General features: G+C 41.3%; 1 long non-coding RNA gene across 1 annotated transcript; it reads right to left on the bottom strand.

Annotated features, from left to right (window-relative positions):
• Positions 1 to 23,027: 23,027 nt before the first annotated feature.
• Positions 23,028 to 26,317, bottom strand: LOC119878857. The gene is made up of 3 exons (XR_005387195.1): positions 26,073 to 26,317; positions 25,726 to 25,859; positions 23,028 to 23,084 (listed from the first exon to the last, which is right to left on the bottom strand). It is a non-coding gene; the product is annotated as an uncharacterized LOC119878857 (long non-coding RNA).
• Positions 26,318 to 26,338: the final 21 nt, after the last annotated feature.

Below are 26,338 nucleotides of genomic sequence, written 5' to 3'. Positions count from 1 at the left end.
CCCAACAACACGTGCTTCCCAGCCTGCGTTTCCCTTCTCTCACTCCTGCCACTGGCTCTTCACTTCTCAGTCAGTAGGAAAATTCAGCATTTTCTTCCAGGCAATTCCAGGATACCAGAAGTGGGACATCAAAAGCAAGCCTTCAGTCATGCTCTCTTGGGTGTCCATCAACAATATGACCCACTGTTGCCCCATCTCTGACCTCTCCCCATCCCACAGGCATCCCCTGCCTGCCCAAATGTCATTTAGGAGATTGTGGCTCACAGTAGAACTCTACTGGATTCTTGGTCCTGGACGTAGGAACCATATCTGAGATGCTGCTAGATGTTCAATGTAGAGAGCGTAGAGACACGGAGGGCAGGAGAGATTGCTCAGGTGGCTTGCTTGCCCGTCCAGAGGTCCAGAGGCACCTTACCCTGCTCACCATAGACACAGCTGGAGAGCGGCTCTACCCTCTGCAGGCAGCCTCTTCCCTCTTTCCAGTGCCCCAGGGGTCAAAGCCTACCACCTCTGGTCCAACAATCCAATGATCCCCCCACTCAGCCTGATGGATGACCACCACGCCTCATCCTGACCGCATCAGCCACCAGCCACTGCACTGGCTGCTGATTAAAATGACCAAAGTTGCCCTCCTCACACCTTTCAGAGATCCTCCTGTGCTTGCCGAGTCCGAAGATCTTGAATACTCAAGACTCACCTGCTTGCTCCTATGAACCCTTGTAACGTCAAAGAACAAAAAGGCCAATTCTCAATGTTCTAGTTCCTACCCTTGAACGGAAGACTTACCCAGAAGCCCATCATGGTGCCTTAACAGAGCTGGGTTTGCAAAACTGGGTGCCTGGTGTCGGATGTGGACCACAAGTCATTCCATTTTCCATTGTCTCCTTCTCCTATGGCTGCTCATCAGAGGGAGCAAGCACCTACCACATGGAGGACCACCAATGCTTATTTTTAAATTCAAAATATTTTCATTATCTTCCCGGCACCTGTAAGCATCTGAGTATATCCAAATCCTGCAATACTCTCAAATCCCTACATTTCATTATTTCAGTGCATTTTCTATTTTTATATTTTTCAATGCATTTTCAAATATGATGCAGCAGTACAGGCTTTGGGCAAATGTTAAATAATGGAATCGTGTCATACAATAACCAGTCTGTAAAATGACCACATGCCACAGTACAAGACCTCATAGAATCATTGAAATAACATTGAAATAAATTTGGCCTGACTGTATGTTTTTGGAACATGAGCAAAGTGGGAGATGCTTATAATCTACTGAAATGCCCGGAGTTTATTAATCGCCTCTCACATTTAATGAATGCCCGCATCAACCAAGCTCAATGTTTTCCCACGCCTTCTCACTGTCTCCTGTACACAAATGATTTAAAAAATCTCCTAACACAAATGATTTAAAAAATATCTCGTGCTCATCTATTGTTTGCTTTTTTCCAATGAGTTGTTATACCTCTGATTACACTTGTCAACACGGCAAAGATCAAAATCCCATGTAAAGAAACTCGAGATGTTAAATGGTACAAAGCACATATTTCTTATGACCTTAATCAGGGTTCATACATGTATATTACACCAAAAAAAAAAAAAAAGTCTAAAGACATTTGCTTGGAAAAGTGATAATGAAGAAGAAAAGTTTGGAGGACACTTGGTTAAGCATCAGCTCAAGTCATGATCCTGAGATGGAGCCCTGGGTCGGGCTCCCAGGGAGCCTGCTTCTCCCTCTCCCTCTGCCTGCAGCTCCCCCTGCTTGTGCTCTCTCTCTCTCTCTCTCTTTGGCAAATGCATAAATAAAATCTTCAATAACAGAAAAAGATACAAAAATTTGAGAAACATTGTTCTAGACAGAAACCACTCCATAAATCCCGCCAGCAACTATTGTCCCCATTTGCCAACCCCAATTCAATGATTCTCTTGCAGGAACGTGGAACTACGTTAAAGCCATGGGGGTTGCAGACCGCACCATGAAAACGGAAACAGCAAAGCCACCGATTTCCAAATTAGACAAGTTATGCTGTGCCACTCGGTGCTGTGACAGCTTGTAGGTTCCATGCGTTTAAATCGATCTCGGTACGAATGTAGCAGGATTGTTCCTTCCGTGGGTATAAAGAATAAATACACGAGTTTGTGTGTTTGGGCTACGGATCTGCTGTGTTCACATTCACATTACAACCACACTTGTGGACTCTGTTCTTATTCCCATTATAATTAAGACCACGGAAAACTGGGATCATCATTTAATGCATCATTTGCTATGCAAATTGTTTTTCACGGAGAGTTGTTTGCTCTGACCTTTCTCGGAGTTACGATTTCAAAGGCCTGGTCATTTTGATTCTTCGCCTTCAGGATGCTGTGAAAGTATCTGAGCCCTGAAATCTCCTAAGGATAAAAATATTAGAGGGGGTCGCCCTGTGACCATATTTATTTAAACCTCTGCTCTCTTTCATCAGAGAAGGCAGGAGCTCGTGCTCGCCAGAGAAGAGAAAGGACGCTCAGCCGAGGAATGGTCACCCTCTGGGCTTCATGTTCATCTGGACCAGTCGCCTCCAAACCTTTTGGATCACAGATTACCCGAATGAGAGCAAACACCCCAATATTTGACTTTGGCTACTGCCTATCGAATGGCACATATGCATCTCTCCAAATGGATCATGCATGTGGTGAAATGAACCCCCAACCAGAAATTTGAAAAGAATGAAACGAGAGATATTTTTTTCTATCTTTAGGGAGCTTAATTGGCCTATTACGTCGTATATGTCCGAGTGTCCAGTGTTGGTGCTTTGACACGACATATATGCTGTGAACTAATCAGTAGCATGAGGCGAACACCCCCATCGTCCCCTGCAGCTGCTTCGTGTGTGTGTGGTGAGAAAATTTCAGATCTATTCTCCTTTAGGAGGTTTCAAGTATACGTACAGCGTTGCCAACCGCAGTCAATCGTATTATAGGTTACCTGAGGCATTAGATCCTGGAACTCCCTCATCTTACACCGGGATTTTGTGCTCTTTGACCTATGTCTCCCGTTTCCCTCTACCCCAGGCCCTGGCAACCACTATTCTTGCTCTCTTTTCTGCAAGGAAATGAATAATATTTTAAAATTATTCACTGAACTGAATCCATGAGCATAGTGAGTGCATTAGTTTTCATCTATATGTTATTGTGTTGTAATCATAATTTCTCAACTTAAAGATATGAATAGAAAGAGCAATTTTTTAAAAAATTTTTTAGAATTTATTTATGATAGTCACAAGATGAGAGAGAGAGAGGCAGAGTAGACACAGGCAGAGGGAGAAGCAGGCTCCATGCACCGGGAGGCCCGACGTATGGATTCGATCCCGGTCTCCATGATCGCGCCCGTGGGCCAAAGGCAGGCGCTAAAACCACTGCGCCACCCAGGGATTCCCAGAAAGAGAAATTTTAATTAATAGATTTAATTAATATATTTTAAGTTAATTTTAATTAATATATTTTAATACAATTTACATTAATTGATATTATTATATTTATTTTATACATATTATATATTTCTTTATAATTATGTTAATATTAATTCATAAAATTATATTTAATTTATATTTTTATATATTGATTAAAATTATATATTATTTATGTAAAATACTATATTATATATGATTAATTTAGTAAGGCATAAATTATATATTAATGTATATTAATGTATATTAAAGGTATATATTATATATATTTGCCATTGTCAGAGAGTTCTAAGAAATTAATATTGATCCCTATTTATGATTTATTTTGATTGCCCAAATATTACCCAAGAGTTTGCAAAAACCTTTCATGCACCTGTGGGAGGAAACTAACACTCAAAGGTGCAGGATGGAATTTCCAATTGCTTTCCAAACTCGTCTTTGAGGCTCACCCAACTGCAAGAAGCTTAAGGCAGGTAAACATTTATTAACCAAATCCTTCCAGTGGGCTTTGTTCCAAATAAGATAAGACGATCTGTGTCATGTAGATGAAAAAATAAATCTTGTCCAGGATTAGGACGCTGTTGGTTAGAGCAAAGCACCACAGAGTAGGTAGCTTAGAGTCACAGGAATCCATCCTCCCCCAGCTCTGGAACCCTAGTCTGAGCTGCAGGTGGGCAGGCGTGTGCTCCTCCTCCTGAGGCTCCGGGGAGGGACCCTCCTGCCTCTTCCAGTGTCTGGGGCTCCCGGTGTCCCCGGGCTGGTGGCCGCGTCGTCTCCTCCGGGGCTTCTCCTCTGTGTCTGTGTCCTCTTTTTTACTCTTACAAGGACCCCTGTCATTGGACATAGGGCCAACCTCATCCAGGGTGACCTTGTCTTGATCCTTACATTAATTGCATCTTTATGTTTGCCATGACAAAAGTGGAAGACAACATTAACAAAAACCCCTAAACATTCATCAAAATGAGGGATAAAATAATGAGTAAGCATTAATGCACCAGCATCCCAGAAAGCAATAATGGGGGTCACCTGGGTGGTTCAGTTTGAGCATCTGGCTTCCTTTGGCTCAAGGCATGACCCCTGGGTCCTGGGACTGAGTCCCACATCAGGGTCCCCACATAGAGCCTGCTTCTCCCTCTGCCTGTGTCTCTGCCTCTCTGCATCTCCCATGAATAAATAAATAAAATCTTTTTTAAAAATGAAAAAGAAAGAAAGCAACAAGAAGAGTTGCAGGCAGCATGTGCTGTATGGCATAGCAGCACCAGTAAACATCAAATTATGAAATTGAGTACAAAAAGCGCCCCAATTACTAAATGCTATGGATCCTGGATGCAAATTGGTATAAAGCTTACAACATGAAAAAAAATCATTCCGTTGCTGTTTTATGAATGCATCCCTTTGTGAGTAAAACATTAAAAATCTGAGAAGGTAAACAGCACCATACTTCTGGAAAAGGGGTGGAATTGAGACGAGGTACAAGAAATACAGGGCGCAGAGCTCCTGGTTTTTTAACATTTTATGCCTCGTTTAAAAAAAAAAAAACTCATGAAAACAAAGCACAATTATACGTACGTCTCTATGCCTGGATATTTAGGACATTTATGCTATTACACCATGTCTCATATATATTCTATATCATATATGTATCCTATCATATGTAATCCTAAATATATCATATATTACCTAGATACCATAAACAATAATAAAGATAATATATTTGTTAGCCTTTCTGTGTCTTTCTATATTGCAATTTCATAGTAATGGTTGATAAATGAAAGTTGCAAATTTTTTTTCAATGAAAAGAGAGCATTAGCAAGTCTTTTTTTTTTTTTTTTTTTTTTTTTTTTTTTTTTTAGCAAGTGTTGAAGGGAAAACAGAGTGAGAGAATTTGAAGGGAATGCCCAAATGTGGTGTACGGAAAGAAATTCTTGACTCAGATGGGAAACCGGAACTCAACGAAAAGAGGAATTCACTCATCTCCAAAGGCAAGAAGGAAGCCAGGATCCTTGTAAGCATTGAGGGACGGGGAGAGGTGCCTCTGGAGCTAGCACAGCCCTGAGTCCTTGCACTCGTCAGCAAAGGAGGCTCAGCCCAAAGAAAGATCAATATCACTTACAGGGCAGCCACCCAGCAGATCTAAACTTTGACAAGATACAGGATAAAGTCTTTAGGATGGGTGGCCGGCCAGAGCGCAGAGGGAGATCCCAGGATATATAAGGCACACGGACAGGAAAGCCTAATTGACCCTTCCAGCCTTCCAACAGACCAACAAAACGTGTCCGGTTCAAAACAATCCGACTTGCCCAAATTATCTGCTATACTACCTGGAACCAACCGATGAGTTTGAGGCATGACTTGACTGTATCAGATCTGCAGCCCCATTGGTCATCTTTGTATTCTGTAGGGGGCAAATCTCCATCTGCGGGAAGGTCAATGCAATGACTCTTGGATCAGCAGGAGCCAAGTAGATACAGAGCTTATCTCCCTCCCGTCTCCTGGCTCCTGTGTGTGTTCTGAAAACTCCATTGAAGCTCCTATCATGGGCCGTCTGACCATATAAACATCAACGCCAACCACTGCAAAGACGCGTAGGAGCTCCTAATGTGTGGAAGCCACTGGAAGCCAATGAGGTCATGTTTTGACCTTGAACCCTGGCTAAATGTTCTGGATGACCCTGGAATATAAGTGCCGACAGAACACTTGAACCACACCTGAGAGTTTCTGTCTTAGTTGCACAGTGATGTATAAAGTATAGGAAACCACACAGAATACCTACTGATCAAAGGATCTCCAGCCCAGAAAGGCATAGCGAGGACAACAATCTGTACTTTATCCCACCTGTACAGCGAAATTAAATATTCACAAAAACATGGTTTTCTCCATACGATTTGATAAAGCACTAAGATGTTACTGATGTGTTTTTGTTTTTTTACATTTTTTAACTTAAATTCAATTTAGTTAACATATGATGTTGATATTAATTTCAGGGGTAGAATTTAACGATTCTTTGCTGGCTTTTTTAATGGCTCAATGAACTAATGTAGAAAGGACTTTTACAGAGATAGCGTAAATTATATAAATCCACAAGTTTCACTTCTAAATATTTGGGGAGACAAAATCAAATACACTCCTTTGTGTCCCTACTATTTTGTTATTTGATCCCAGTGGAATAGTTTATGGTTGAACCATTGACTTGAAGTAGTTAGGTAATAATTGCCGTACACAGCGGTAGGTGCCAACTACATTTTCAATGGGCAACTGATGCATTATGGGTAAAGGCATAGGGTGTATAGATTTGTTTCGGATATCTCTCAAGGTTTCTGATAACATCCTTGTAGGCAAGATGAAGAAATCTGAGTTAAATGATAATGCAAGTAGCCAAACCCCCTTATTCAAGAGCGTAGATTAGTCGATAAAATATGGATGAAGTTGATGAGTATAATTAATTTGGTGATAAAGCCACTTGTCCATTTTGAGGGCACTTTTTTTTCCCCCAAACAGTATGTTATGATTTTCAGCATTTTTTTTTTTGAAAATCAAATTCTCAAAAGAAATACGATAAACTGGATGACTTAATAGTACAAGGAGGCTATGAAAGTAAAGGTCCTATCTATGCCTGCATTCTCAGAGTGCATTTCTGTTTTTTTTCAGAATGCTAAATATGGTTTTATTCGTGCTGTGCTGTCCCTGGTGCCAAGCGCAGGTGGAACATATAATGGATGTTGGAAAGACAGAATGGAAGATGGACAGATGGAAGGAAGGGAGATGGAAGGAAAGATGGAAGGAAGAAAAGAAACATGGAAGAGGGAAGGCATGAAGGATGGGAAGACCAAGAAAAAAAGGGGTATTATCCGTTGTGTATGACTTTTATTAGCCAATTTTTCATAAACTTCCCTTCGATCGATGTCACTGATAGTGATAACTTTTCGTGCCGCAACTCGAGAATATTTCATTGGTAGATGCTTGTATGAATTAAGGGGCATATCTGCATGATACAAAATAATCTCTTCTATTTTTATGATTCGCCAAAAACCTTAATCTACCGGAACACGGTGGTGAAATACGATACCCTCCATCACTCAACCCCGCAAAAAAATATTTCAAGAAGCCAAAATAAGATTAGCCAAACTTCCCAGAAATTTATGTTTTCTACAGTCCTTCATCAGTAGCAGATTATTTGCGATGCTGTTTTGAGCATAATTCAACAAGAATCAGGGAGAGGCCATCAACATATTACATTCAAAATAAATAGCAGCTCCTGTCCCGCTCCAGACCTCCAGCTGCATCCAATTGCACTCTAATGGATTATTAATTATGATGCTCTCTGCGTATTAATTGACACCATGGAAATATTTTTGTTGCCAAAGATTTGTTTGTAAAAGACCCGCAGTCTCTTGACCATGTGGCCAAATTCCGACAACAAACTTTCTGCATGTCCAAATCTTTTCTTCTATTTAATTAATGACTTAATTAATATATATTAATCAAATATCAGGTATTAAATATTCATGAAATCCTAATTATGATACTATATAAAATAAACACTGATTACATTAATAAATTAATTAAAGATGGTTACATCTTTTGTGGGAAGGACGTCCTCCTCTAACACTGGTTCCCAACATCATGTATCTCCTTGCAGGCTTTTAATGAGACAAAATGTGTCATTTGTGGAATTTGGTAGGAATCTCCCAGTGGTGAGGCCATTCTCCCGGAGAAAGTGGGAACCCCCAGGACATGGCACCTGTGTGAAGCAGAGACACTGCCCTTGAAAAGCCTAAGCTGTATCAGTGCTGAAGGTCGTTACAAAATTAAAGACTTTTTCTATTCCCTAAAGAGGTTCAAGAGTGTCATCAGAAGAGAATTGTTGGATCCTAATCTTCATGTGATTTTTTGTAATGACTCATTCCTTGGGTTGGATGCCATAGTGATCTGGTGCTTTGAGAGTCCCTTTTCTCAGAGCAAGATGTGTAACTATTGCAAAGAGCAACTTTTCAATGAATTCCATTATTTAGGTTGATGATCCAGAGCAGTGGCTTTCAAGGGGGATGATTTATCCCCCCATGGGAGATTTGGCAATATCCGGAGACATTTCCGGTTGTCACAGTTTGAGGGATTGGATTAAATGTAGTTTTTTAAAATGTAATTTTAAATAAAAACGAATATTGTCACCAAAACAAAAGAATTGGAGAGTTGGTAGTGGCATCTACAGAAAGGAACCCGGGATGCTAGTAGGAATCCTAGAACACACCGTACAGCCTCATACGATGAAGAGTGGTCTGCCCCAAAACATCAGTAGTGTCCGTGTTGAGAAACCCTGACTCAGAACTGGCATCTGCATTGGAGAGGGGTAATTTCTCTTTTTTAATATTATATTTTGGTTCATTAATTATTACAGTCAGACTTCTCTTATTGGGGAAGAATTTATAATGGGGAAGCCACATAAACCCAGCTCTCCTGGAGCGATTTCCTCCTTTGTGAAATGGGAATGACGGCATTTCTGTTAGAGAATGGAACTGTACTAATGAGCCATGGTAATGGGCACGGGGAGGGTATGTTTCTGATGTATAATTCATGTGCTTAAAAGGATAGTTATGTAATATAATATATCATGGTAATTTACCATGGAGCACTTCCATCCATCCAAATCTTAGAGCATAGAAATAAGACTCCTGAAGCACATTTTGAGTTTCAAACAAGCTCAGATGCCACCAGAAAATTGCCCTGTCTTTGAACGGATGCAAGAAGAAACCAGACAGCTCAACGGAATGAGTTAATTTAGAAGATTGCCGTGGTCTATCCACAAAATTATTAGTAATAAACTAACATAAATAAATGATAGTATTAAATGCTATTAATTAAAAATAGTGAAATATGGTAACAAGATGTTTATTAACAAAGAAACACTACCTATGGGATGTAGGTCACAACTTCTTATGGCCCAAGGATTAGTTTACTCGATTAAGTCAATCGTGCTCGCTTCGGCAGCACATATACTCCAATTAAGTCAAGTTCCAAGTTCTTTCGTGTAATGGAGAGGAGCAGGTAAGCATCATCCTCAAACATGTGTTTTTCTTGTTTAAACTTAAACTTTCTGCGACTCTGTATTTATGGCCAAATTCTCAGTCCGGTTGCAAATGGATCCTCTCCCTTTTGCTTTCACTGGATATTTGGAAAGAACAGAGCTAAACCTTGGGACTTGGTGAGCCCTTCGATTATTGTATAATTCCACTTGGGGAGACCCAAAAATGTAGCCTTAGGGAAAACAGATGGTCAGATGGCCTGCTCCTGGTATATGCACAACTTCTGCAAGGTATTCAAGCTAAACCTTATCAAGAGACCACGCTGAAGGGATTTTTGCAGATATAATCAAAATCCCAACTGCATTGAGTCTAAGATGGAGAGATTATGCAGTTGCACTAACCTAATCACATGAGATTTAAAGACGAGAGTTTTCTCTGGCTCTTGGCAGAAGAGAAAGCCAGATACGTGAAGGATGACCAGCATTCGATGTGCTGGCTTGAATATGAGGAGATCACGTGAGAAGGAATATGGATCTCCTCTAGAGGCTGAGAGAGGTCCCCAGATGATAGCCAGAGAGCAAAAAGTACAGAGAGCTAAATCCTACGACTGTAAGGAATTCCACTCTGCCAACAGCAAGGACGAGCATGGAGGCGGGTGTTATTTCCCCAGAGCCTCTGGGTAAGAACTCAATCTAGCCAACGTCTTGATTTCAACCTTGTGGAACCAACCATGAGCAGATGGACCTCAACCATGCAACCATGCCCTGCTGGACTTCTCACCCACGGGACTCTGAGCCAATACATGGATGTAGCTTTAAGATGTGACATTTGGGACAATTTATTACCTAGTGTAGGAAATTAATACACATCCAACGTCACTATCCCGTGCATTACTCAATAAATATTAGGGGAATGACACTCCATTGTTCAAAAATTTCCAATGAGGCAAGGGGAGTCAAAACATCACCAAATTAGCAGGAAAATAGGGATCCCTGAGCGGCTCAGCGGGTTTAGTGCCTGCCTTCGGCCCAGGGCGTGATCCTGGAGACCCAGGATCGAGTCCCATGTCGGGCTCCCTGCATGGAGCCTGCATCTTCCTCTGCCTGTGTCTCTGCCTCTCTCGCTCTCTCTGTCTCTCATGAATAAATAAATAAAATCTTTTAAAAAATTAGCATGAAAATAGATCTCAATCGACAGTGCAACTATACAGAAGAAATGTCAGTGAGTGACAGCTGTTTCTGTAGGTTTTCAGCTATTTGCACACACAGAATTCACCCCTATTGGTACCACTGCAAGCAAAACAGTACCTCTTCCTCTAGAAACGCATTAACGTTCACAGTTCTGCCTCGAGTTCCCCCTGATAATCACTGTGCATGTAGCTGAACAAACTGTAGAGAACTTCATTCGTAATTATTAAGCATTTCGAGGGCAAGTCCCCGGGATGCAGTGTTCAGTGGACAGAGGCAAACTTCCAGCGCCAAGTGCTTCCATAAATCAAACAAATCCCAAGAGTCGGTGGCGTGGTAATGGAGAAAACCGACGTGAATTACTGCTTAACAGGAATATTGAATCCTTAAATGAACTGTACACTCTCATTTTTAATAGGAGAAAGCAGTAGCCAGGCATAATAAAAATAATTGAAATGAGGGTCTGGATCCATTAATCTACGGAGAAGTGCCTTACAGAACAAGTGAGGCAGAAAAACAGCCCAATGTATGTGACAGCCCCCCGATAGATGTCATTTCTGCCTAATGGCCTCAGCCGCCATCAATAACACGGCGAGCGGTATGGACAATGGAGAACAAAAGTTTAAGACACATTCTTCCTAGGAGAAGGGCAGGATGAGGAATAGGAAGGTGATGGGTGGAGTGACCGTGCGTCTCCCATTGCTCTGTTGGGGTAAAGGAAATGGCATCTCACGTCTACGGAAAGACACATAATGAAGAGAGTGACAATAGGCCTCCTGGACGCTCTCCCCTTCCCTTGTCCCTTGTCCCCTCCGTCATTGATGCCGTGTGCAGCGTACGTGGGTCCGTCCCGGGAGAAGCACCTGCTATAGCCACAGCTGAGCCTTTCTCCCGAGGCCTCAGAAATACGTGTCCACCCGCCACCTTCGCAGCTTTACAGGCTCTCAGAAGGAGGCAGGCGCGTTTGCCCTCCTACAGACCACGCTGTTGCACACAACAGGCGGCAGGCACGTGCGTGTCCATGTCGCCCAACAGGAGCCCGAATGGGATCACCGGGCAAGGTCAGCATCTTCTGGGATATCCCACAGACCAGGCCATGAGTTCCATGGTCCATGACCCACAACTTCCATTGGTCTGATACACAACAAAGTGTCATTTGGTCCAGGGCTGTGTTTATATGACTGGATGATCATTCGGGGTGGTGACACCATCACATCTAGAGGGACAGGTATGTCAAAACAAAGCTATGTTTCCTGCGATTAGGTCTTAAAAGTGGAACTGTTGGCCACGCTGGGGCAGCTTTGGAAAACCAGTCACCAGCAAAGTGTAGAGCAGGCCCCGATTCCTCATACGACTTTGAAAATGTATCCCGATGCTGACGAACGGCCTTGCACAATGGGAAGACAACTGGTCTCAAATTGCCCAGAACCTACGCCGGCTGCTCCTAAACGCCTCTGGCTCTTGGGTCTGGGTCCCAGAGTTTGGCAACCAGCGCTCCAGACCCGTTTACAGGTGGACCTTCCCTGGGCACCTGACGTTCTCTGACGGTCCGCCCAGTGGACTCCTGCGCTTGCCATGGGTCCCAGCCTCTCTGCCTTCTCGTGGAGACGCTGGCCAACAAAGGCATCTCTGACTTTCAGGCTTGGCTTCCAGTTGGCGGTTTGTCCTCTCAGTCGCTTCCCCGTGGTGCAGGAGCCATGCTGGTCAGCACATCCCCGCAAGGGCATTTCTCCATAGCTACTATCTCCTCCCCTAAAGAGCACGGGGATCTCTGCTGTGTCACACCCCCTGCACCCGCACACCATCAGGACACATCGCCAGCAAGCTTTTACCCATGTGGGCCACCCACAGGACTCATGGAGATCTCGCTCCCAGCAGGTGGCAACTGACCTACCTTCTAGCCACCTTGTGGTCTCTGTATCTCAAACCTCTCCAGGTACCAACTCCCGCAGGTGGGCTTCTCCAGAAGCAGATGCTGATACGGATTTGTGGGCGCAAGATGTTTACGAGACATTGGGGCTCTAGAAGGAAAGCACGGCTGGTCAGAGAGAGACACACGCAGCAAACTGCAAAGCAGATCCCCCACGGCTTCACACACCTGAGCTCTGAAGCAAGCACCAACCACCTGAGTTGAACCCAACTGGCCAGTCCTTAGCCCAGATTCCATCGCTGGACACGCGGTCCCCCTGGGAAGGACGGGGCCCCCGGAAAGCTAACTCTGCACCAGACAGCGATCCTGGACAGCAAGATCGTCCATGAGGTGGCTCAGGGGCACAGATTTCTGTGTCCACGACAGGAGTGACTGTGTTTTACCCCTTGGTGAAGTCCGTACACTGCCCAGCCTGCGTCCAGGGGCATTTCTTGGGTGAACGAGTCAGCACACGAGCAACCGGTTACACACGTTGTGTGGGAGTGTTACTTTCAGAGTTAGAGTCCTGTGTTAGCAGTTGTTTCCCTTTGCTTCTGCAAGATTTTACAGGACGTTAACCTGAGTGTTGTTACGCAGTTCAATTTTCCACTATCTACCCCCAATGTGATTCATTAAATATTGCGTGTGGCGTAAAAGCTTCCCTGCAAAACTATCTTGAAGAGTTAATTCAGGGAACTGTCGGTAAAACAAAACGAAGCATGCAGTGGTGTATATTAAATATAATATAACTATATTATATATATAATTAAGGAATTTTGTTTCACAAATATATTCCTGGGAATTCACTCCTGTCATTTATTTTCGTTCTCGTTGAAATTTAAAGGGAAAAAAAGCATCCTACGAAGCTATCCCTTTTGATGTGACCTGTCCTTGAGCACTGCAGGCTCATTTAGTTACATCAGGTCCTTGGGCATCTGATACGAAAATCTTGATTAATCACACCAACCCACTAATGTCATCATACAAACAAAAATATATACTCAATTTAAAGTTTATTTTCCCTCAAAGGCCATGAGAGTGTCTTTAAAAATACCTGAAACCAGGCTTCCGAGTTGAAGAGTGGCGTGAGCTTCCACAGTCAATAGACATTTGGAGTTTAACCCCAGGGTCCTGAAAACGAAAATAGTGATCGGCCAAAAATACTCATTGCTGGGCCTCCACAAGCCACTGGGTAGGGATGTGCTTTGTGCGTCGTAGCAGCTGCCAAAGTGTGAGCACCCACCAGAGTCAGAATACTGGTTCTCCCGTCCCCAAATCTGCAAACTTTCGCAACCCTTGTAGGAACGGAATCGTGATCTTCCCCTTGGTTTTGATTTAGCTGATGAATTCCTGGCTCTCACCCAAGCTTTCTGGATTTGTCTACCCAGAATCTGGAGCCTTATGATGGGGAAACCCACTGTGGTATGCAACGTAACCTGCTCTCAGAACGCTACCCCGATGTTTTCCTGTGAGCAACCAGCACCCCTATGTACTCGAGGCTGTGTGATTTTGTGTCTGTGTGTCTGTGATGGTCCACAGGACTTTTCAGCCTCCATAGACATGTTTACCTGTAATTGGTTCCGTTTCTTTGGAAAACCCTAATAATTTATAGATATGTATAATATTAGCAATTGTTATGATGTTATTGCAGATTATATAATTATGTGTCATGCTACATATTATAAACACATAATTTTATATATTAATATAATTGCATTATAATAATACTATAATAATCATAAATATATTGTTATATAATCATGAAAAGTGTTATTTGTTATATGTACATATTATAATATGCAATGTATCTTTTATTTTATTTATTTATATTTTGTAGGAATAATTATAAATTATTAATTATTATAATAAATTATATATGAGTATATGGCTAATAATTACCTATTGTATAATTATATAATTCTATTAAAATTAATATAATTATATATTATGTTATATATTATTATGATATATATTTAGCTATAATATATCATGAAAAGTGTTATTTGCTATATGTACATAGTATAATATATAATGTATCTTTTATTTTATTTTTAAATATTTTGTAGGAATAATTATAAATTATTAATTATTATAACAAATTATATGTATGAGTATATGACTAATAATTACCTATTATATAGTTATATAATTCTATTAATAATATAGTTATATATTATCATGATATATATTTAGCTATAATATATGATTGTATAATTAATTATAATTAAATTACTATAATAATTGTAATTGTATAACAATTGTATAATTGTATAATTTTGATTGTATAATTAATTATAATTAAATTACTATAATAATTGTAATTGTATAATTTTAATTGTATAATAATTTTAATTGTATAACACAATGTATAATATAATTAATCATACAAATTTTAGTTTATAGATTATATATTTTATGTATTACATAATAGTTCTAATTATATTCATAATATAATGTATGATTCTAGTAATTTATAATATGCCACGATTTTATGATAGCTGTAATGCAAAATCATTATAGTTGTGTAATATATGGTATAATTATTTATAATAATATATAACATGCATATTATATTATATATACAAAAATGATGTGTGACTTGGGAAGGGATATGTAGCAAATTGCAGAGGCAACAACCAACCAACCACTCCATGCCTATGAAGCTACGTCTTTTGCAATACTTCCCATAATGTGACCTTGCGGGTTAAATCCACCATTTGACACACTCCAGTGCACACTTGGACTAGGTGAGTCATTATTTTTATCCTATTCCAAGGTCTACTAATGACCGCATGACCCTGTGCTGTTGCCATGAGATTCCATGCCTTGTCCAGTATTGCAGGAAGCTGGTGCTGGGAGACGTGTAAAACCTTTTGTAACTTTCCATAGTTTTGATATTTCCATTGGGCTATTATTTCTACTCTTCTCAGTTCTGAGTAAATGCTTCGTGTTTGCCGTGCTGGTCCACGACTCTCTAGGTGACGTGTTGTCTACAGGTGTCGCGTTGCGCATCTCATACTGCGTGGCTTGTATTACAGGGGTGGCAGGAAGGAGAAAGAATCCTCCCGGAATCCTCCTGGAAAGGAAAGATCATACGTCCTCCCATCTAGTGACCTCGATGTGATCAAACACAACCCACTGCAGGCACAACACAGAAATGGGAGTGAGCAACCAAACAAATCCTGCCACCAGCCTGTGAGTTTGGAGAAGGGGAACCCTCACCCTCATACCTTCACCCGACAGTTACGTATCAAATCAGAAAGCAGATGGGGACCCATGGCCAGGAGGCTGACAGTCGTGAAAATGAATAGCTAAGGACAGAAACAGGAGAAGCAGAGAACACGGTCACCCAAGGAATTATTCAAAGGACGTCTAGAAGTGTTCGTCATCGCTGGGACAGCCTTCCTGGGTGCAGGTGCCCTGAGGACACGGCTGCACAGATGCCTCCTTCAATATTCCTAACGCTCTCATAACTACCAGGAATAGAAACAGCTGAAACAAGGGGGCTGGCTTCTCTCTAACAAGGAAGGACATTCCGAGCTCCCAGTGGCCAAATATGGGACAACTGGAGCAAGAAAAATGAATAATGATAGGAATGGATGCTACCCATAAAAAATGTAATACGTATGGTCCCATACTGGTATCAATAATTAACTGAATAAATAAATAAATGGCGGAGAAGGGACAGCCCTCCCTTACACCAGAAACCCAACTGATAAATGTAGAAGAAACGACAGAAGTAGAAAAATCACAATAATCATCACAGGAAAGGGTCGCGCACAGGGGCTAAAATAAGTAGGTCAACTGTAGGATGAGAAATGGGGTATCTGCACGATCCCAAAGTAACTAGCACAAACACTCATTAGCTAAATAGGGAAAAATGGCAGTTGCAATAGCAGCACCACCTTCACCAAAGGATCAGAATTAATAACACTCATAAAGAGATATATCAACACCGTTGATGATATAACACTCTGAAAAGGACCCAACATTACTTCTGTAGTATAGACATAATAATAATAATAATAATAATAATAATAAATATTTATTATTAACATATAACATAATACAATAAAGAATTATTTATATTATAAAGATAGAATATGGCATATAAATTAATGTTTATATTAATAGAATATAATAAATTATTTATACTATAATATAGAGTATAATAATAAATTATTTATGATATAATATATAACACAGTAATACATTATTGTTTATAATGTAAAATATATTAGGTGCACCTGGGCGGCTCAGTTGGTTAAGCATCTATCTGCCTTCAGCTCAGGTCATGATCTTAGGGTCCTGGGGTCGAGTCCCACCTCAGGCTCTCTGCTCAGCAGACAGTCTGCTTCTCCCTCTGTGCCTTTCCCCACTCATGTTCTCTCTTGCTCTCTCAAATGAATCAATAAAATCTTAAAGGATACAGTCAACAAAACTAAAAGACAACCTACAGAATGGGAGAAGATACTTGCAAATGACGTATCAGATAAAGGGCTAGTTTCCAAGATCTATAAAGAACTTATTAAACTCAACAGCAAAGGAACCAACAATCCAATCATGAAATGGGCAAAAGACATGAACAGAAATCTCACAGAGGAAGACATAGACATGGCCAACATGCACATGAGAAAATGCTCTGCATCACTTGCCATCAGGGAAATACAAATCAAAACCACAATGAGATACCACCTCACACCAGTGAGAATGGGGAAAATTAACAAGGCAGGACACCACACATGTTGGAGAGGATGCGGAGGAAGGGGAACCCTCCTGCACTGTTGGTGGGAATGTGAACTGGTGCAGCCACTCTGGAAAACTGTGTGGAGGTTCCTCAAACAGTTAAAAATAGACCTGCCCTACGACCCAGCAATTGCACTGCTGGGGATTTACCCCAAAGATACAAATGCAATGAAACACAGGGACACCTGCACCCCGATGTTTCTAGCAGCAATGGCCACGATAGCCAAACTGTGGAAGGAGCCTCGGTGTCCATCGAAAGATGAATGGATAAAGAAGCTGTGGTTTATGTATACAATGGAATATTCCTCAGCCATTAGAAATGACAAATACCCACCATTTGCTTCAACGTGGATGGAACTGGAGGGTATTATGCTGAATGAAGTAAATCAATCGGAGAAGGACAAACAGTGTATGTTCTCATTCATTTGGAGAATATAAATAATAGTGAAAGGGAATATAAGGGAAGGGAGAAGAAATGTGTGGGAAATATCAGAAAGGGAGACAGAACATAAAGACTCCTAAATATGGGAAACGAACTAGGGGTGATGGAAGGGGAGGAGGGCGGGGAGTGGAGGTGAATGGGTGACGGGCACTGAGGGGGGCACTTGATGGGATGAGCACTAGGTGTTATTCTGTATGTCGGCAAATTGAACAAAAATAAAAAATTAATTTATTAAACTATATATTATAATATACAATACAATAAATTATTATTTATATCATATAACATAATTATAATATTATATTTTTATTTTATAAAATTTTTTATATTTTATATAATATATGATAGATCCTATTATATCATATAATTATATTATATTATATGATTTATTTATAAAATAAAATATATAATAATATGATTATATGATTATATATGAATTATGTTATAAAATAAAAATACATAATAATATTATAATTATGTTATATGATATTATGATAATATATCATATAACAATAGATTTTATCATAATAAATATAATAAATTTTATTTATAACTATTTTATATACTATATATTGTTATCCTTCCTTAGCCAATTGGCAAGTGACAGGGGCATCTCTCTTCCAAAGGCACAAGTGGGGAGAGAGCCCACCAGAGGGATAACCATCCATCCAGCACCAGCCTGGAACCTTTTATTCCTTCTTTCAATAACCTTTTCATTGTCTGCACTTGGCCTGGGCTCACTGAAGTGGGTAGGAATTGAGAAAGGCAGGAAAGCACAAGCCAAGCTTCCCCAGCCAGGAAGGTGGAAAAAGAAGTGCCACCTCTTGGCCAAAGGTCTGCCCTTGGCTGGGCAGGGGAGGTGGGAGCCAGGTGCTAACTGGCACACACAGAGGGATCGCTCCCAGCACCCCAAAACGTGCAAGTTCCCCGACAGAAGCATGTTGACAGTACTACCTCCGGCTGCAGGGATCTGCAAATGGGTGCTGCAGCACCCCCTGGGTTCCCAGTGACCGGGCTGATGTGATAAACACGTTCACGCACCCCACACAATGTGTGAACCAAGCCATCTATGTTGATCACACTGTTCTTCCACGTTGCCGTGTGAACACGTAGACAACTCCGGGAGCGTGGCAGCCAAACTTTGCCCGGCTGCATGTTTTAATCCTATATGGGAAGCAGGGCCATATGCCATGGCAATGCTCCATCCCCACCTTGACAGCCTACCTGCTTGCTGTTCCGAATTAGAAGATCTGCATGATGCTGCAGGTTGAGTGGCTCCTCCACACTCAACCCAGCACTGACAAATCCTGACTCTTCCAAGGATGATCCTGCACTGTCTTCTACTATCCTAGATCCAAGGGCTAATTTTCCAGTTGGCCCATCCATACCAACCTGGGAGCTGGTGCAGAAAGACAGGTATCCTGCATTTCCACGTACCACAATATTCCTGAAAGGTGCTGAAGGAAATTTGTCTCGATTAAGAAAATTGGGATGTGAACAGCGAAAACATGTTCCTCTCGTGCCATGGAATGTCTCGGGAGTCCATTCCACAGAAGCAGCTGGGAACACTCCTCCTCAGCCTTACATCCCAGAGAACAATCAGGACGACAGGGCGTCACAGCTTCCCGAATGTGCTAACCCTGGAAGAAGCGAAGGGGGTGGAAAACACATACTGAACTCTGGTAATGAAGACACCAAGAATAAAGTTCTACGCAATCCACTCTTGGGCTGAGTTCCCACAGAAGCACATCCTGGAGACAATGATTTTTTTTTTTTTTTGAGACAAGGATTTTATGACAAAGTGTTACTTAAGACATGAGCCCAGGAGACATCAGTAGGCCAGTATTTATGTTTCCTGGCGTTGCTGTAACAAAGGGCCACAAAATTAGTGGCGTAAAACAATAGGAGTTAGTTCATCTCCTCCAAGCTCTGAAGACCAGAAGTCTGAGACCCAGGTGGGGCAGGGCCATGATCCCTCCTGACGATCGGGAGTGTCCTTCCTGACTCTTCCAGCGTCTGGGGCTCCAGGTGTCCCTGGGCTGGTGGCCACATTCCTCCCATCTCTGTCTCCATCCTCAGGGGGCTCCTCTTGTGTGTCTGTGTCTCCTCTTCTCTTACAAGGACTCCTGTTGTTGGATTCAAGGCCACCCTCATCCAGGATCCTAATTAACTGCCTCAACAGAGACCCTATTTCTCTACAAGGTCTCATTCTGAGGTTCCAATGGGCACAGATTTTGAAGGACATAATTCAGCCCACCAGAAACAGTGTGCAATACGTTCCTTACAATGGGCGACCACCAAAAATGTTCAAAATCCCCCAACTCAAAATGCCACTCTTGGGATCACGGCACTCCGTTCTTTCAAGGCTGTATCATCACAAGGTATCGTCCAGGATCCCACGTCCGTCTTCTAGTGGAAACGTTTGTTGAAGAGAAATTTGTACATTTAATAGATCTTCCACCTCCTTCTCCTATGTGTCCATCCTTTTACCCAAAGTCATAGTCTTCACCAAAATAGTGCCTTACAGGATGCTTCCCCTGTTCTGTGACTGTTTCTATATCTTCCATCATCAAGAAAAGACTCTTATGGCAGCAGCTCACGAAAGACACAATTTAGGACCTGTTGTTCTTGTGCTGATGTCTTCTACGGGGAGAGAAGCAGAGAAACACAGTATTCCAGTGCCGATGGAAGGAAAGGAGTCCCAGAATTCCCTGTGCTTTTTATTCACCCTGACACTAAGGAGACCAATAGCCCAATTAAAAAGAAACCATATTGGTTGTTTGCCCCCCTCCAACATCCCCATGTCACCGGCTTGATTGAATGGTTTGCAAGTCATCTACTCGCCCTTGGTGGAACCTCATCAAGGCAACTTGAAGATGGCAACCGAATAGGAAAAAAAACACCCTCAATGTGCAGATTCTTGAGTACACAGAGGCTCATCAACCATCTCTAAACCACGGAGCATCTTAACTGGGTGCCAGGGGTGTGTGTTATGTAAGCATCGTCATCTTGCACTGCCTTCTACTTGGTCCTTGATGCTTAGAGACCTCAGTACACAAAGGCACTGAGATCAACTTGTCTATTCATGGGTCTAGATTCTCCCTTTGGTAAACACACACATGCCAGCTTCTCTAGAAAACCAACGTGGTGACGTCTCCTGAGGGCTTCACCGATTCATACAGGGATGTTGGCCGAGTTGTCATTTACAAAAGCAAACTGAAGTGGACAAATACTAACAGCAGAGAGCTAGTAGCCAGTGATCACGTGACCTCCCAAAAGGAGCTGGCTTCCTTCAAAGGACCCTCCTGTCACCCACTCTACCACTGGACAATCACCCAATAGGTCAGAAAATCACACACAAATACACCACACTCTCCTTACAATAACCTCCAGCTGTGCCTTCCCATCTGTACTTTGAAAAGAAGTAATTAAGTCTCCCAAATTTTTAGAGTCAATGTGCTCATGATCCCCTGAGCTGAGATGCAAGCCCATGGCCGTCTGAACTTGACTTGCAATGTATTTTCTCGCCGGAAATTGCATGCAGTGTCAGTTTCCAGCCAAATTTTAATTCAAGTGCTACTTATTGAGAGCGAATGTTTGATTCCCAAATGACTCCCCACACCCCCTCCTCTGGGTGGCATCCCCTATGCCCATCTCTTTCAGTAATCCCTGCTTTCCCAGGGATGAAAAGTAGCATTAATTATAAAGGGAAATTAATAAAACTAAAAGGGATATACTCTGTAGGGAACAAATTGCAAATTGAAGCATTAATAAGGACAAAATTAAAATAAGTTTTAATCAACTATTCAGTGGCACCTACAGTTCCATGTCTCTTCAGTAATGTAGAGAATAATTGTGTGTATTTGGATATATATTATCATGTTGAAAATTTGCCCCCCCAAAATAAGTACCTACACTTTTTTTTTGAGAAATTAGAAGTTGTGTCAATGTATTAGATATTTTAGACCTACTGATCATTTTGTTGTTGCCATACATTGATCCCGCCTCACTGCTCAAAGTCTAAGGAGGTATCCTTCTGTGACTGTCCTCATAAGCTATTCATTGGGAAAAATACTCAGACTAAGTGCATTGATGAAAGAATAGCACATGTTGATGAGGTCATTAAAGAAGAAATGGTGGCCATGACTCCACACCAAAGGATCATGGACAACACCAATTTACACTATTGTGATGGAAATACCCTACCAGCACTGCTAGCACTGCAAGATTAAGGGGACCTCAGATCTACCTCAGTTGTTTTTTTAAACCTCAATGCTCCATTGATCCTTTTTATATTTTTGACAAATAACAGAGCCTGTGAAATATTTGCAGAGGGGAAAATAAACAACCAGCCTACACCTGGAGAAAGACAAGGACTGAGTTGTGGGCAACAGAAGTTGCTGGTTCAGCCCTTTGTCTTGAGGACACACCCAGTTACCGAAGGGGGCAACAACGTGCCTAATGTGCTCAGCTTTGGGGGTAAGGGAAATGCAGCTAGTTATTTTTAAATCATGCAGTGCACTTTTGTTAAAAATTCAACACATAGAGGAATCGGATACTTTAGAATAATAGTTTGCTCTGTAGGACCTCTCACGGATCACGCACAGATCGAGAGTATTCCACCAAGAGCAGCTCCATGCAAGGCACTCAACCATTTCTGTACCCACCTGTGAGCCCTCATCTTGTCACAGGTAATGGCCATCCTCCATCATGTTTTGTAGCTGTATTTTTATTTAAAAAAAAAATAAATTCACATACAACGAATTCACATACAAAATTCACATACAATGTTTTTATCGGTTGGTCGTCATCCATTAAGATTGAAGTCTCCAAGTGACAAACGGGATATCTTACATGATTTTCCTGATACAACTGGAAATTCCATTCCCAAGGGACAATAAGAGCCTGAAGACCAACTGGAAACCTTGTCTGCTGTTGGCGGGAATGCAAAAGGGCGCCTCTGCTGTGCAGCCTTTACTTTACACAATGTTGCCCTTTGCACCTGCAAACCATGGCTTCAGTAATTCTTTGGATGCTTCAACATCTTGCCAGTGGCATTAATTTATAGGACCCATGTAAAATGGGAAATGTCCATATTATATAAGAGAAAGGATAGATCTGCAATTAACTCAAGGAGAAGAAGCATTAGCAGACCATTTGACTCAATCATACATTCATCAGGGATCCCTGGGTGGCGCAGCAGTTTGGCACCTGCCTTTGGCCCAGGGCGCGATCCTGGAGACCCGGGATCGAATCCCACGTCGGGCTCCTGGTGCATGGAGCCTGCTTCTCCCTCTGCCTGTGTCTCTGCGTCTCTCTCTCTCTCTGTAACTATCATAAATAAATAAAAATTAAAAAAAAAATTTAAAAAAATCATACATTCATCAAATCACAACCTGTGGACTGTGTTCAAAAACTGGAATCAGAAAAAGTATCATTCAAGATCACGCTGGAATTGTTGGAAATGCACCCTTTCAAAGTGTCTAAAAGATGAGCTGTCACTATGAATTATATATGGGTTATACATAATAATGCAATGATAACAGTACCTAACCTAATATATGTACACACATTTATATTGATTTTTAATTAATAAATTATATTAATATGAATACATAATCTAAACACAAATATATTTACATAAATTGCATAACTTATAGTGTATGTAATATATAACTATATAGCTGATATCTGGAGTATAAAAAATTATACTTATAATAATATAAGTACATTACAGTAGTGTGGTTATATTTTATATAAATATATGAATAGTAAATCTGTTTTGTTAATACAAATGTATACCAAAAAATAAATGTATTCATATGTTTTATTAATCATGTATTATGTGGAAAATATAATCTCTATATATATGATACCTGTACTGTACTATGCAATATTTATATTTTATATTATCTAATTTATAATAATATATGCACACTATATCCATAAAGTTATATAATAATATACAAGTAGCAAATATGTTTTATCAGTCTAAGTATATAAAAATTCAAACATGTTTACATAAAATATAATACAGGGTCATGAGATCGAGCCCCACGGCGGGCTTCATGCTCAGTGTGGAGCCTGCCTAAGGTTTTCTCTTTCTCCTTCTTCCTCTGCTTCCTCCACTGCTTCTCTAAAAAAAATTAATTACTTTTTTTTAAAAGAGGAACCAGGCATGACTGATCAAAAACAGAAGACAATCTTCAATGCTGTTCCTTTCTCACTTTTGGGGACAGATATCCATATCCCTCCTTAGACGCGGATGAGGTCAAGAATAAAGCTGGGTTAATCACCACCCTTCCTCATCTCCTCATCATCTTGGACAGCAGGTGCTGGTAGCCTCAACTGCCCAACACAGAGCAGGTTGAACAGCTGGCCCAGGATGTCAAAGTTAAAGGGATTAGCCTTCTCTGGGTAGTGAAGTTCTAAGACCACTGGCCGATTAACCCTTTCGGTTTCCAGATGAGACACCCCATGCCTTTTTGTGCAGATCAAAATACCTCCCTAAACTCTGCAGTCAGCATTTTGAAGTAGATACCCCACTCTTTGGGGACTCAAGGACACATCCTGGACATCTCCCTTAGAACATAAGTTCTAAGTTGGCATTGACCTGATAAAATTCTCAATCATGGTTCCCATGGAGGGAGAAGGCACGGTACGTTGGAACCAGCCCACGAATAATGCTTGAGAGGGACTTTGCCCCCACAGCAGGTGATAAAATTTACAAAAAGCTCTATCAGACCCTTCAGCATGAGAGGTGGGAGCAAGGTCCAAGTCACTAGTTATCTCAACTGTCATGTACAACCCATCTCAGGACATATTGCGTCACAAAGGAGAAACACAGGGCAGAGTTTTCTCACCCAGCAGATTTCCTCCCACCAGGTCTTGCTTGGATGCCTCTGATAGGTAGGCATAGATTGTTTTGTCTTGTATGACTTCTATATCACACCACAACGACCCATTAAAGACATGGGTGCCATCTACATGTTGGTCTGGAACCCTCAACTCCTCCTTTCCCCCCATGACTATGCTTTGTTCTAGCTGAGCTCCTGCCTTTCCAAAGTACACCCATGAGACATATAATCCGGCTTTGACTGTCGTGCCCTATTTCTTTCTTGCCACCTGACACAATTTAACACCACCCAGGCCACCAGCTCTCCACCAAAGTGAATGTGATTTTGTTTGCAATGAGATCCACCAGTGCATTTGGCAGCTGTCTCCACCTCTGAGGTCTGGAAGTTGTTCCAAAGAAGCTAAACACCTCATACGAAAACAAAGGAAAAGTTTTGAGTTTCAAACCTATCCAGCTGGAATATGAAAGACAGACATAAAGGAGGAAAACAAAACAAAACAAAAAACTATGCACTAGCTCCTGTCTACCAGATGAGAAAAATCTGGGGGATTCTGAATTTCCAGCTACCGAGAGACAAAAAGCACAGGTGAAGTACAGTGAAATATGTTCCTTTTCATTCAAAAGAAATAAAGCCATCATCACAAAAGGTGAAGACCTCACACACCTGTGTGTTGATGTTCAAAGCTTCTGCGCAGCATCATGAGTTTTTGGAAATCATATCGAGGGATTTTTGGTTGCCTCTGCTACCGTCACTTGCTGGGTCAAAATCAGGATCAATCTCTTATTAAGAGTTGCTCCAAAGCGTGCAAAATCACATTGCTAATTCCAGGCACGACACCGTGCAGCAGATCTCTAGAACTTACTCATCTGTTATGGGTGAAACCCTATGCCCACTGATCAACAACTCTCCTCTTGCCTTCATCATTATGGGGTTTTGTTTTGTTTTGTTTTTTTTGCTTCTATAAATTGAGCCATTTTAAAGACCTCATGTGAGTGCAACCAGGCAGCATTTTAAGCACTTAAAAGGTGGGTTATGAGGGTCCATCTCACGTTAATTGACTTCACCACCCAAAAATGGGGGATCCAAGCAAAAACATCAATAAAAAACAAACGTACATTCATTATGTTGATCGAAGTGAGATGGTGTCACAGATGTAGATGTCTGTCCAAACTCATCAAATGTGCATATCACATATTTGCACGCTTTTGCGGTGTATCGATTATACCTCAATAAAACTATGGGGAGAGCTCTAAAATAAATAAATAAATAAATAAATAAATAAATAAATAAATAAATAAAAATAAAGCTACGGGGAGAGAAAAAGAGGCTACTCAAATACCAAGAGAATTTTGCATGAAACATATAAGGATGAAAATCTTCAATGAAAACACAAACTGAGAAAAAAACAAAACCAAAAGCAAGAAGTATAGGCATATCCACCCGCTTGCCTGAGACCACATACCTGACCCAGGAGTTTTGAGCACTTGGCTAAGGAATTGTCTCCTATCAGGGGGCTGATGCCAACCATGCAGCTCTCCGTGGGGTGGGGAATAGGGCGGCTGCATTTTGAGAGACAGGTGCATGCATTGTAGACTCCAATATGCAAACAGCTGGGGGCACAGAGTGCAGAACATTAAAAGCAATCAAAATGTGAACTGGAAGGTGGTGAACTGGTCTACCAGGGAACCTTGTTTCGCCTTCAGCGATGGGATCACCATGCACTTTCTT

The sequence above is a fragment of the Canis lupus genome, unplaced genomic scaffold, assembly GCF_011100685.1.
Source record: "Canis lupus familiaris isolate Mischka breed German Shepherd unplaced genomic scaffold, alternate assembly UU_Cfam_GSD_1.0 chrUn_S1997H2196, whole genome shotgun sequence".
NCBI classification, from domain to species: domain Eukaryota; kingdom Metazoa; phylum Chordata; class Mammalia; order Carnivora; family Canidae; genus Canis; species Canis lupus.
The sequence above is the reverse complement of the archived record's forward strand: the minus strand, read 5'-3'. Positions and strand labels throughout refer to the sequence as shown.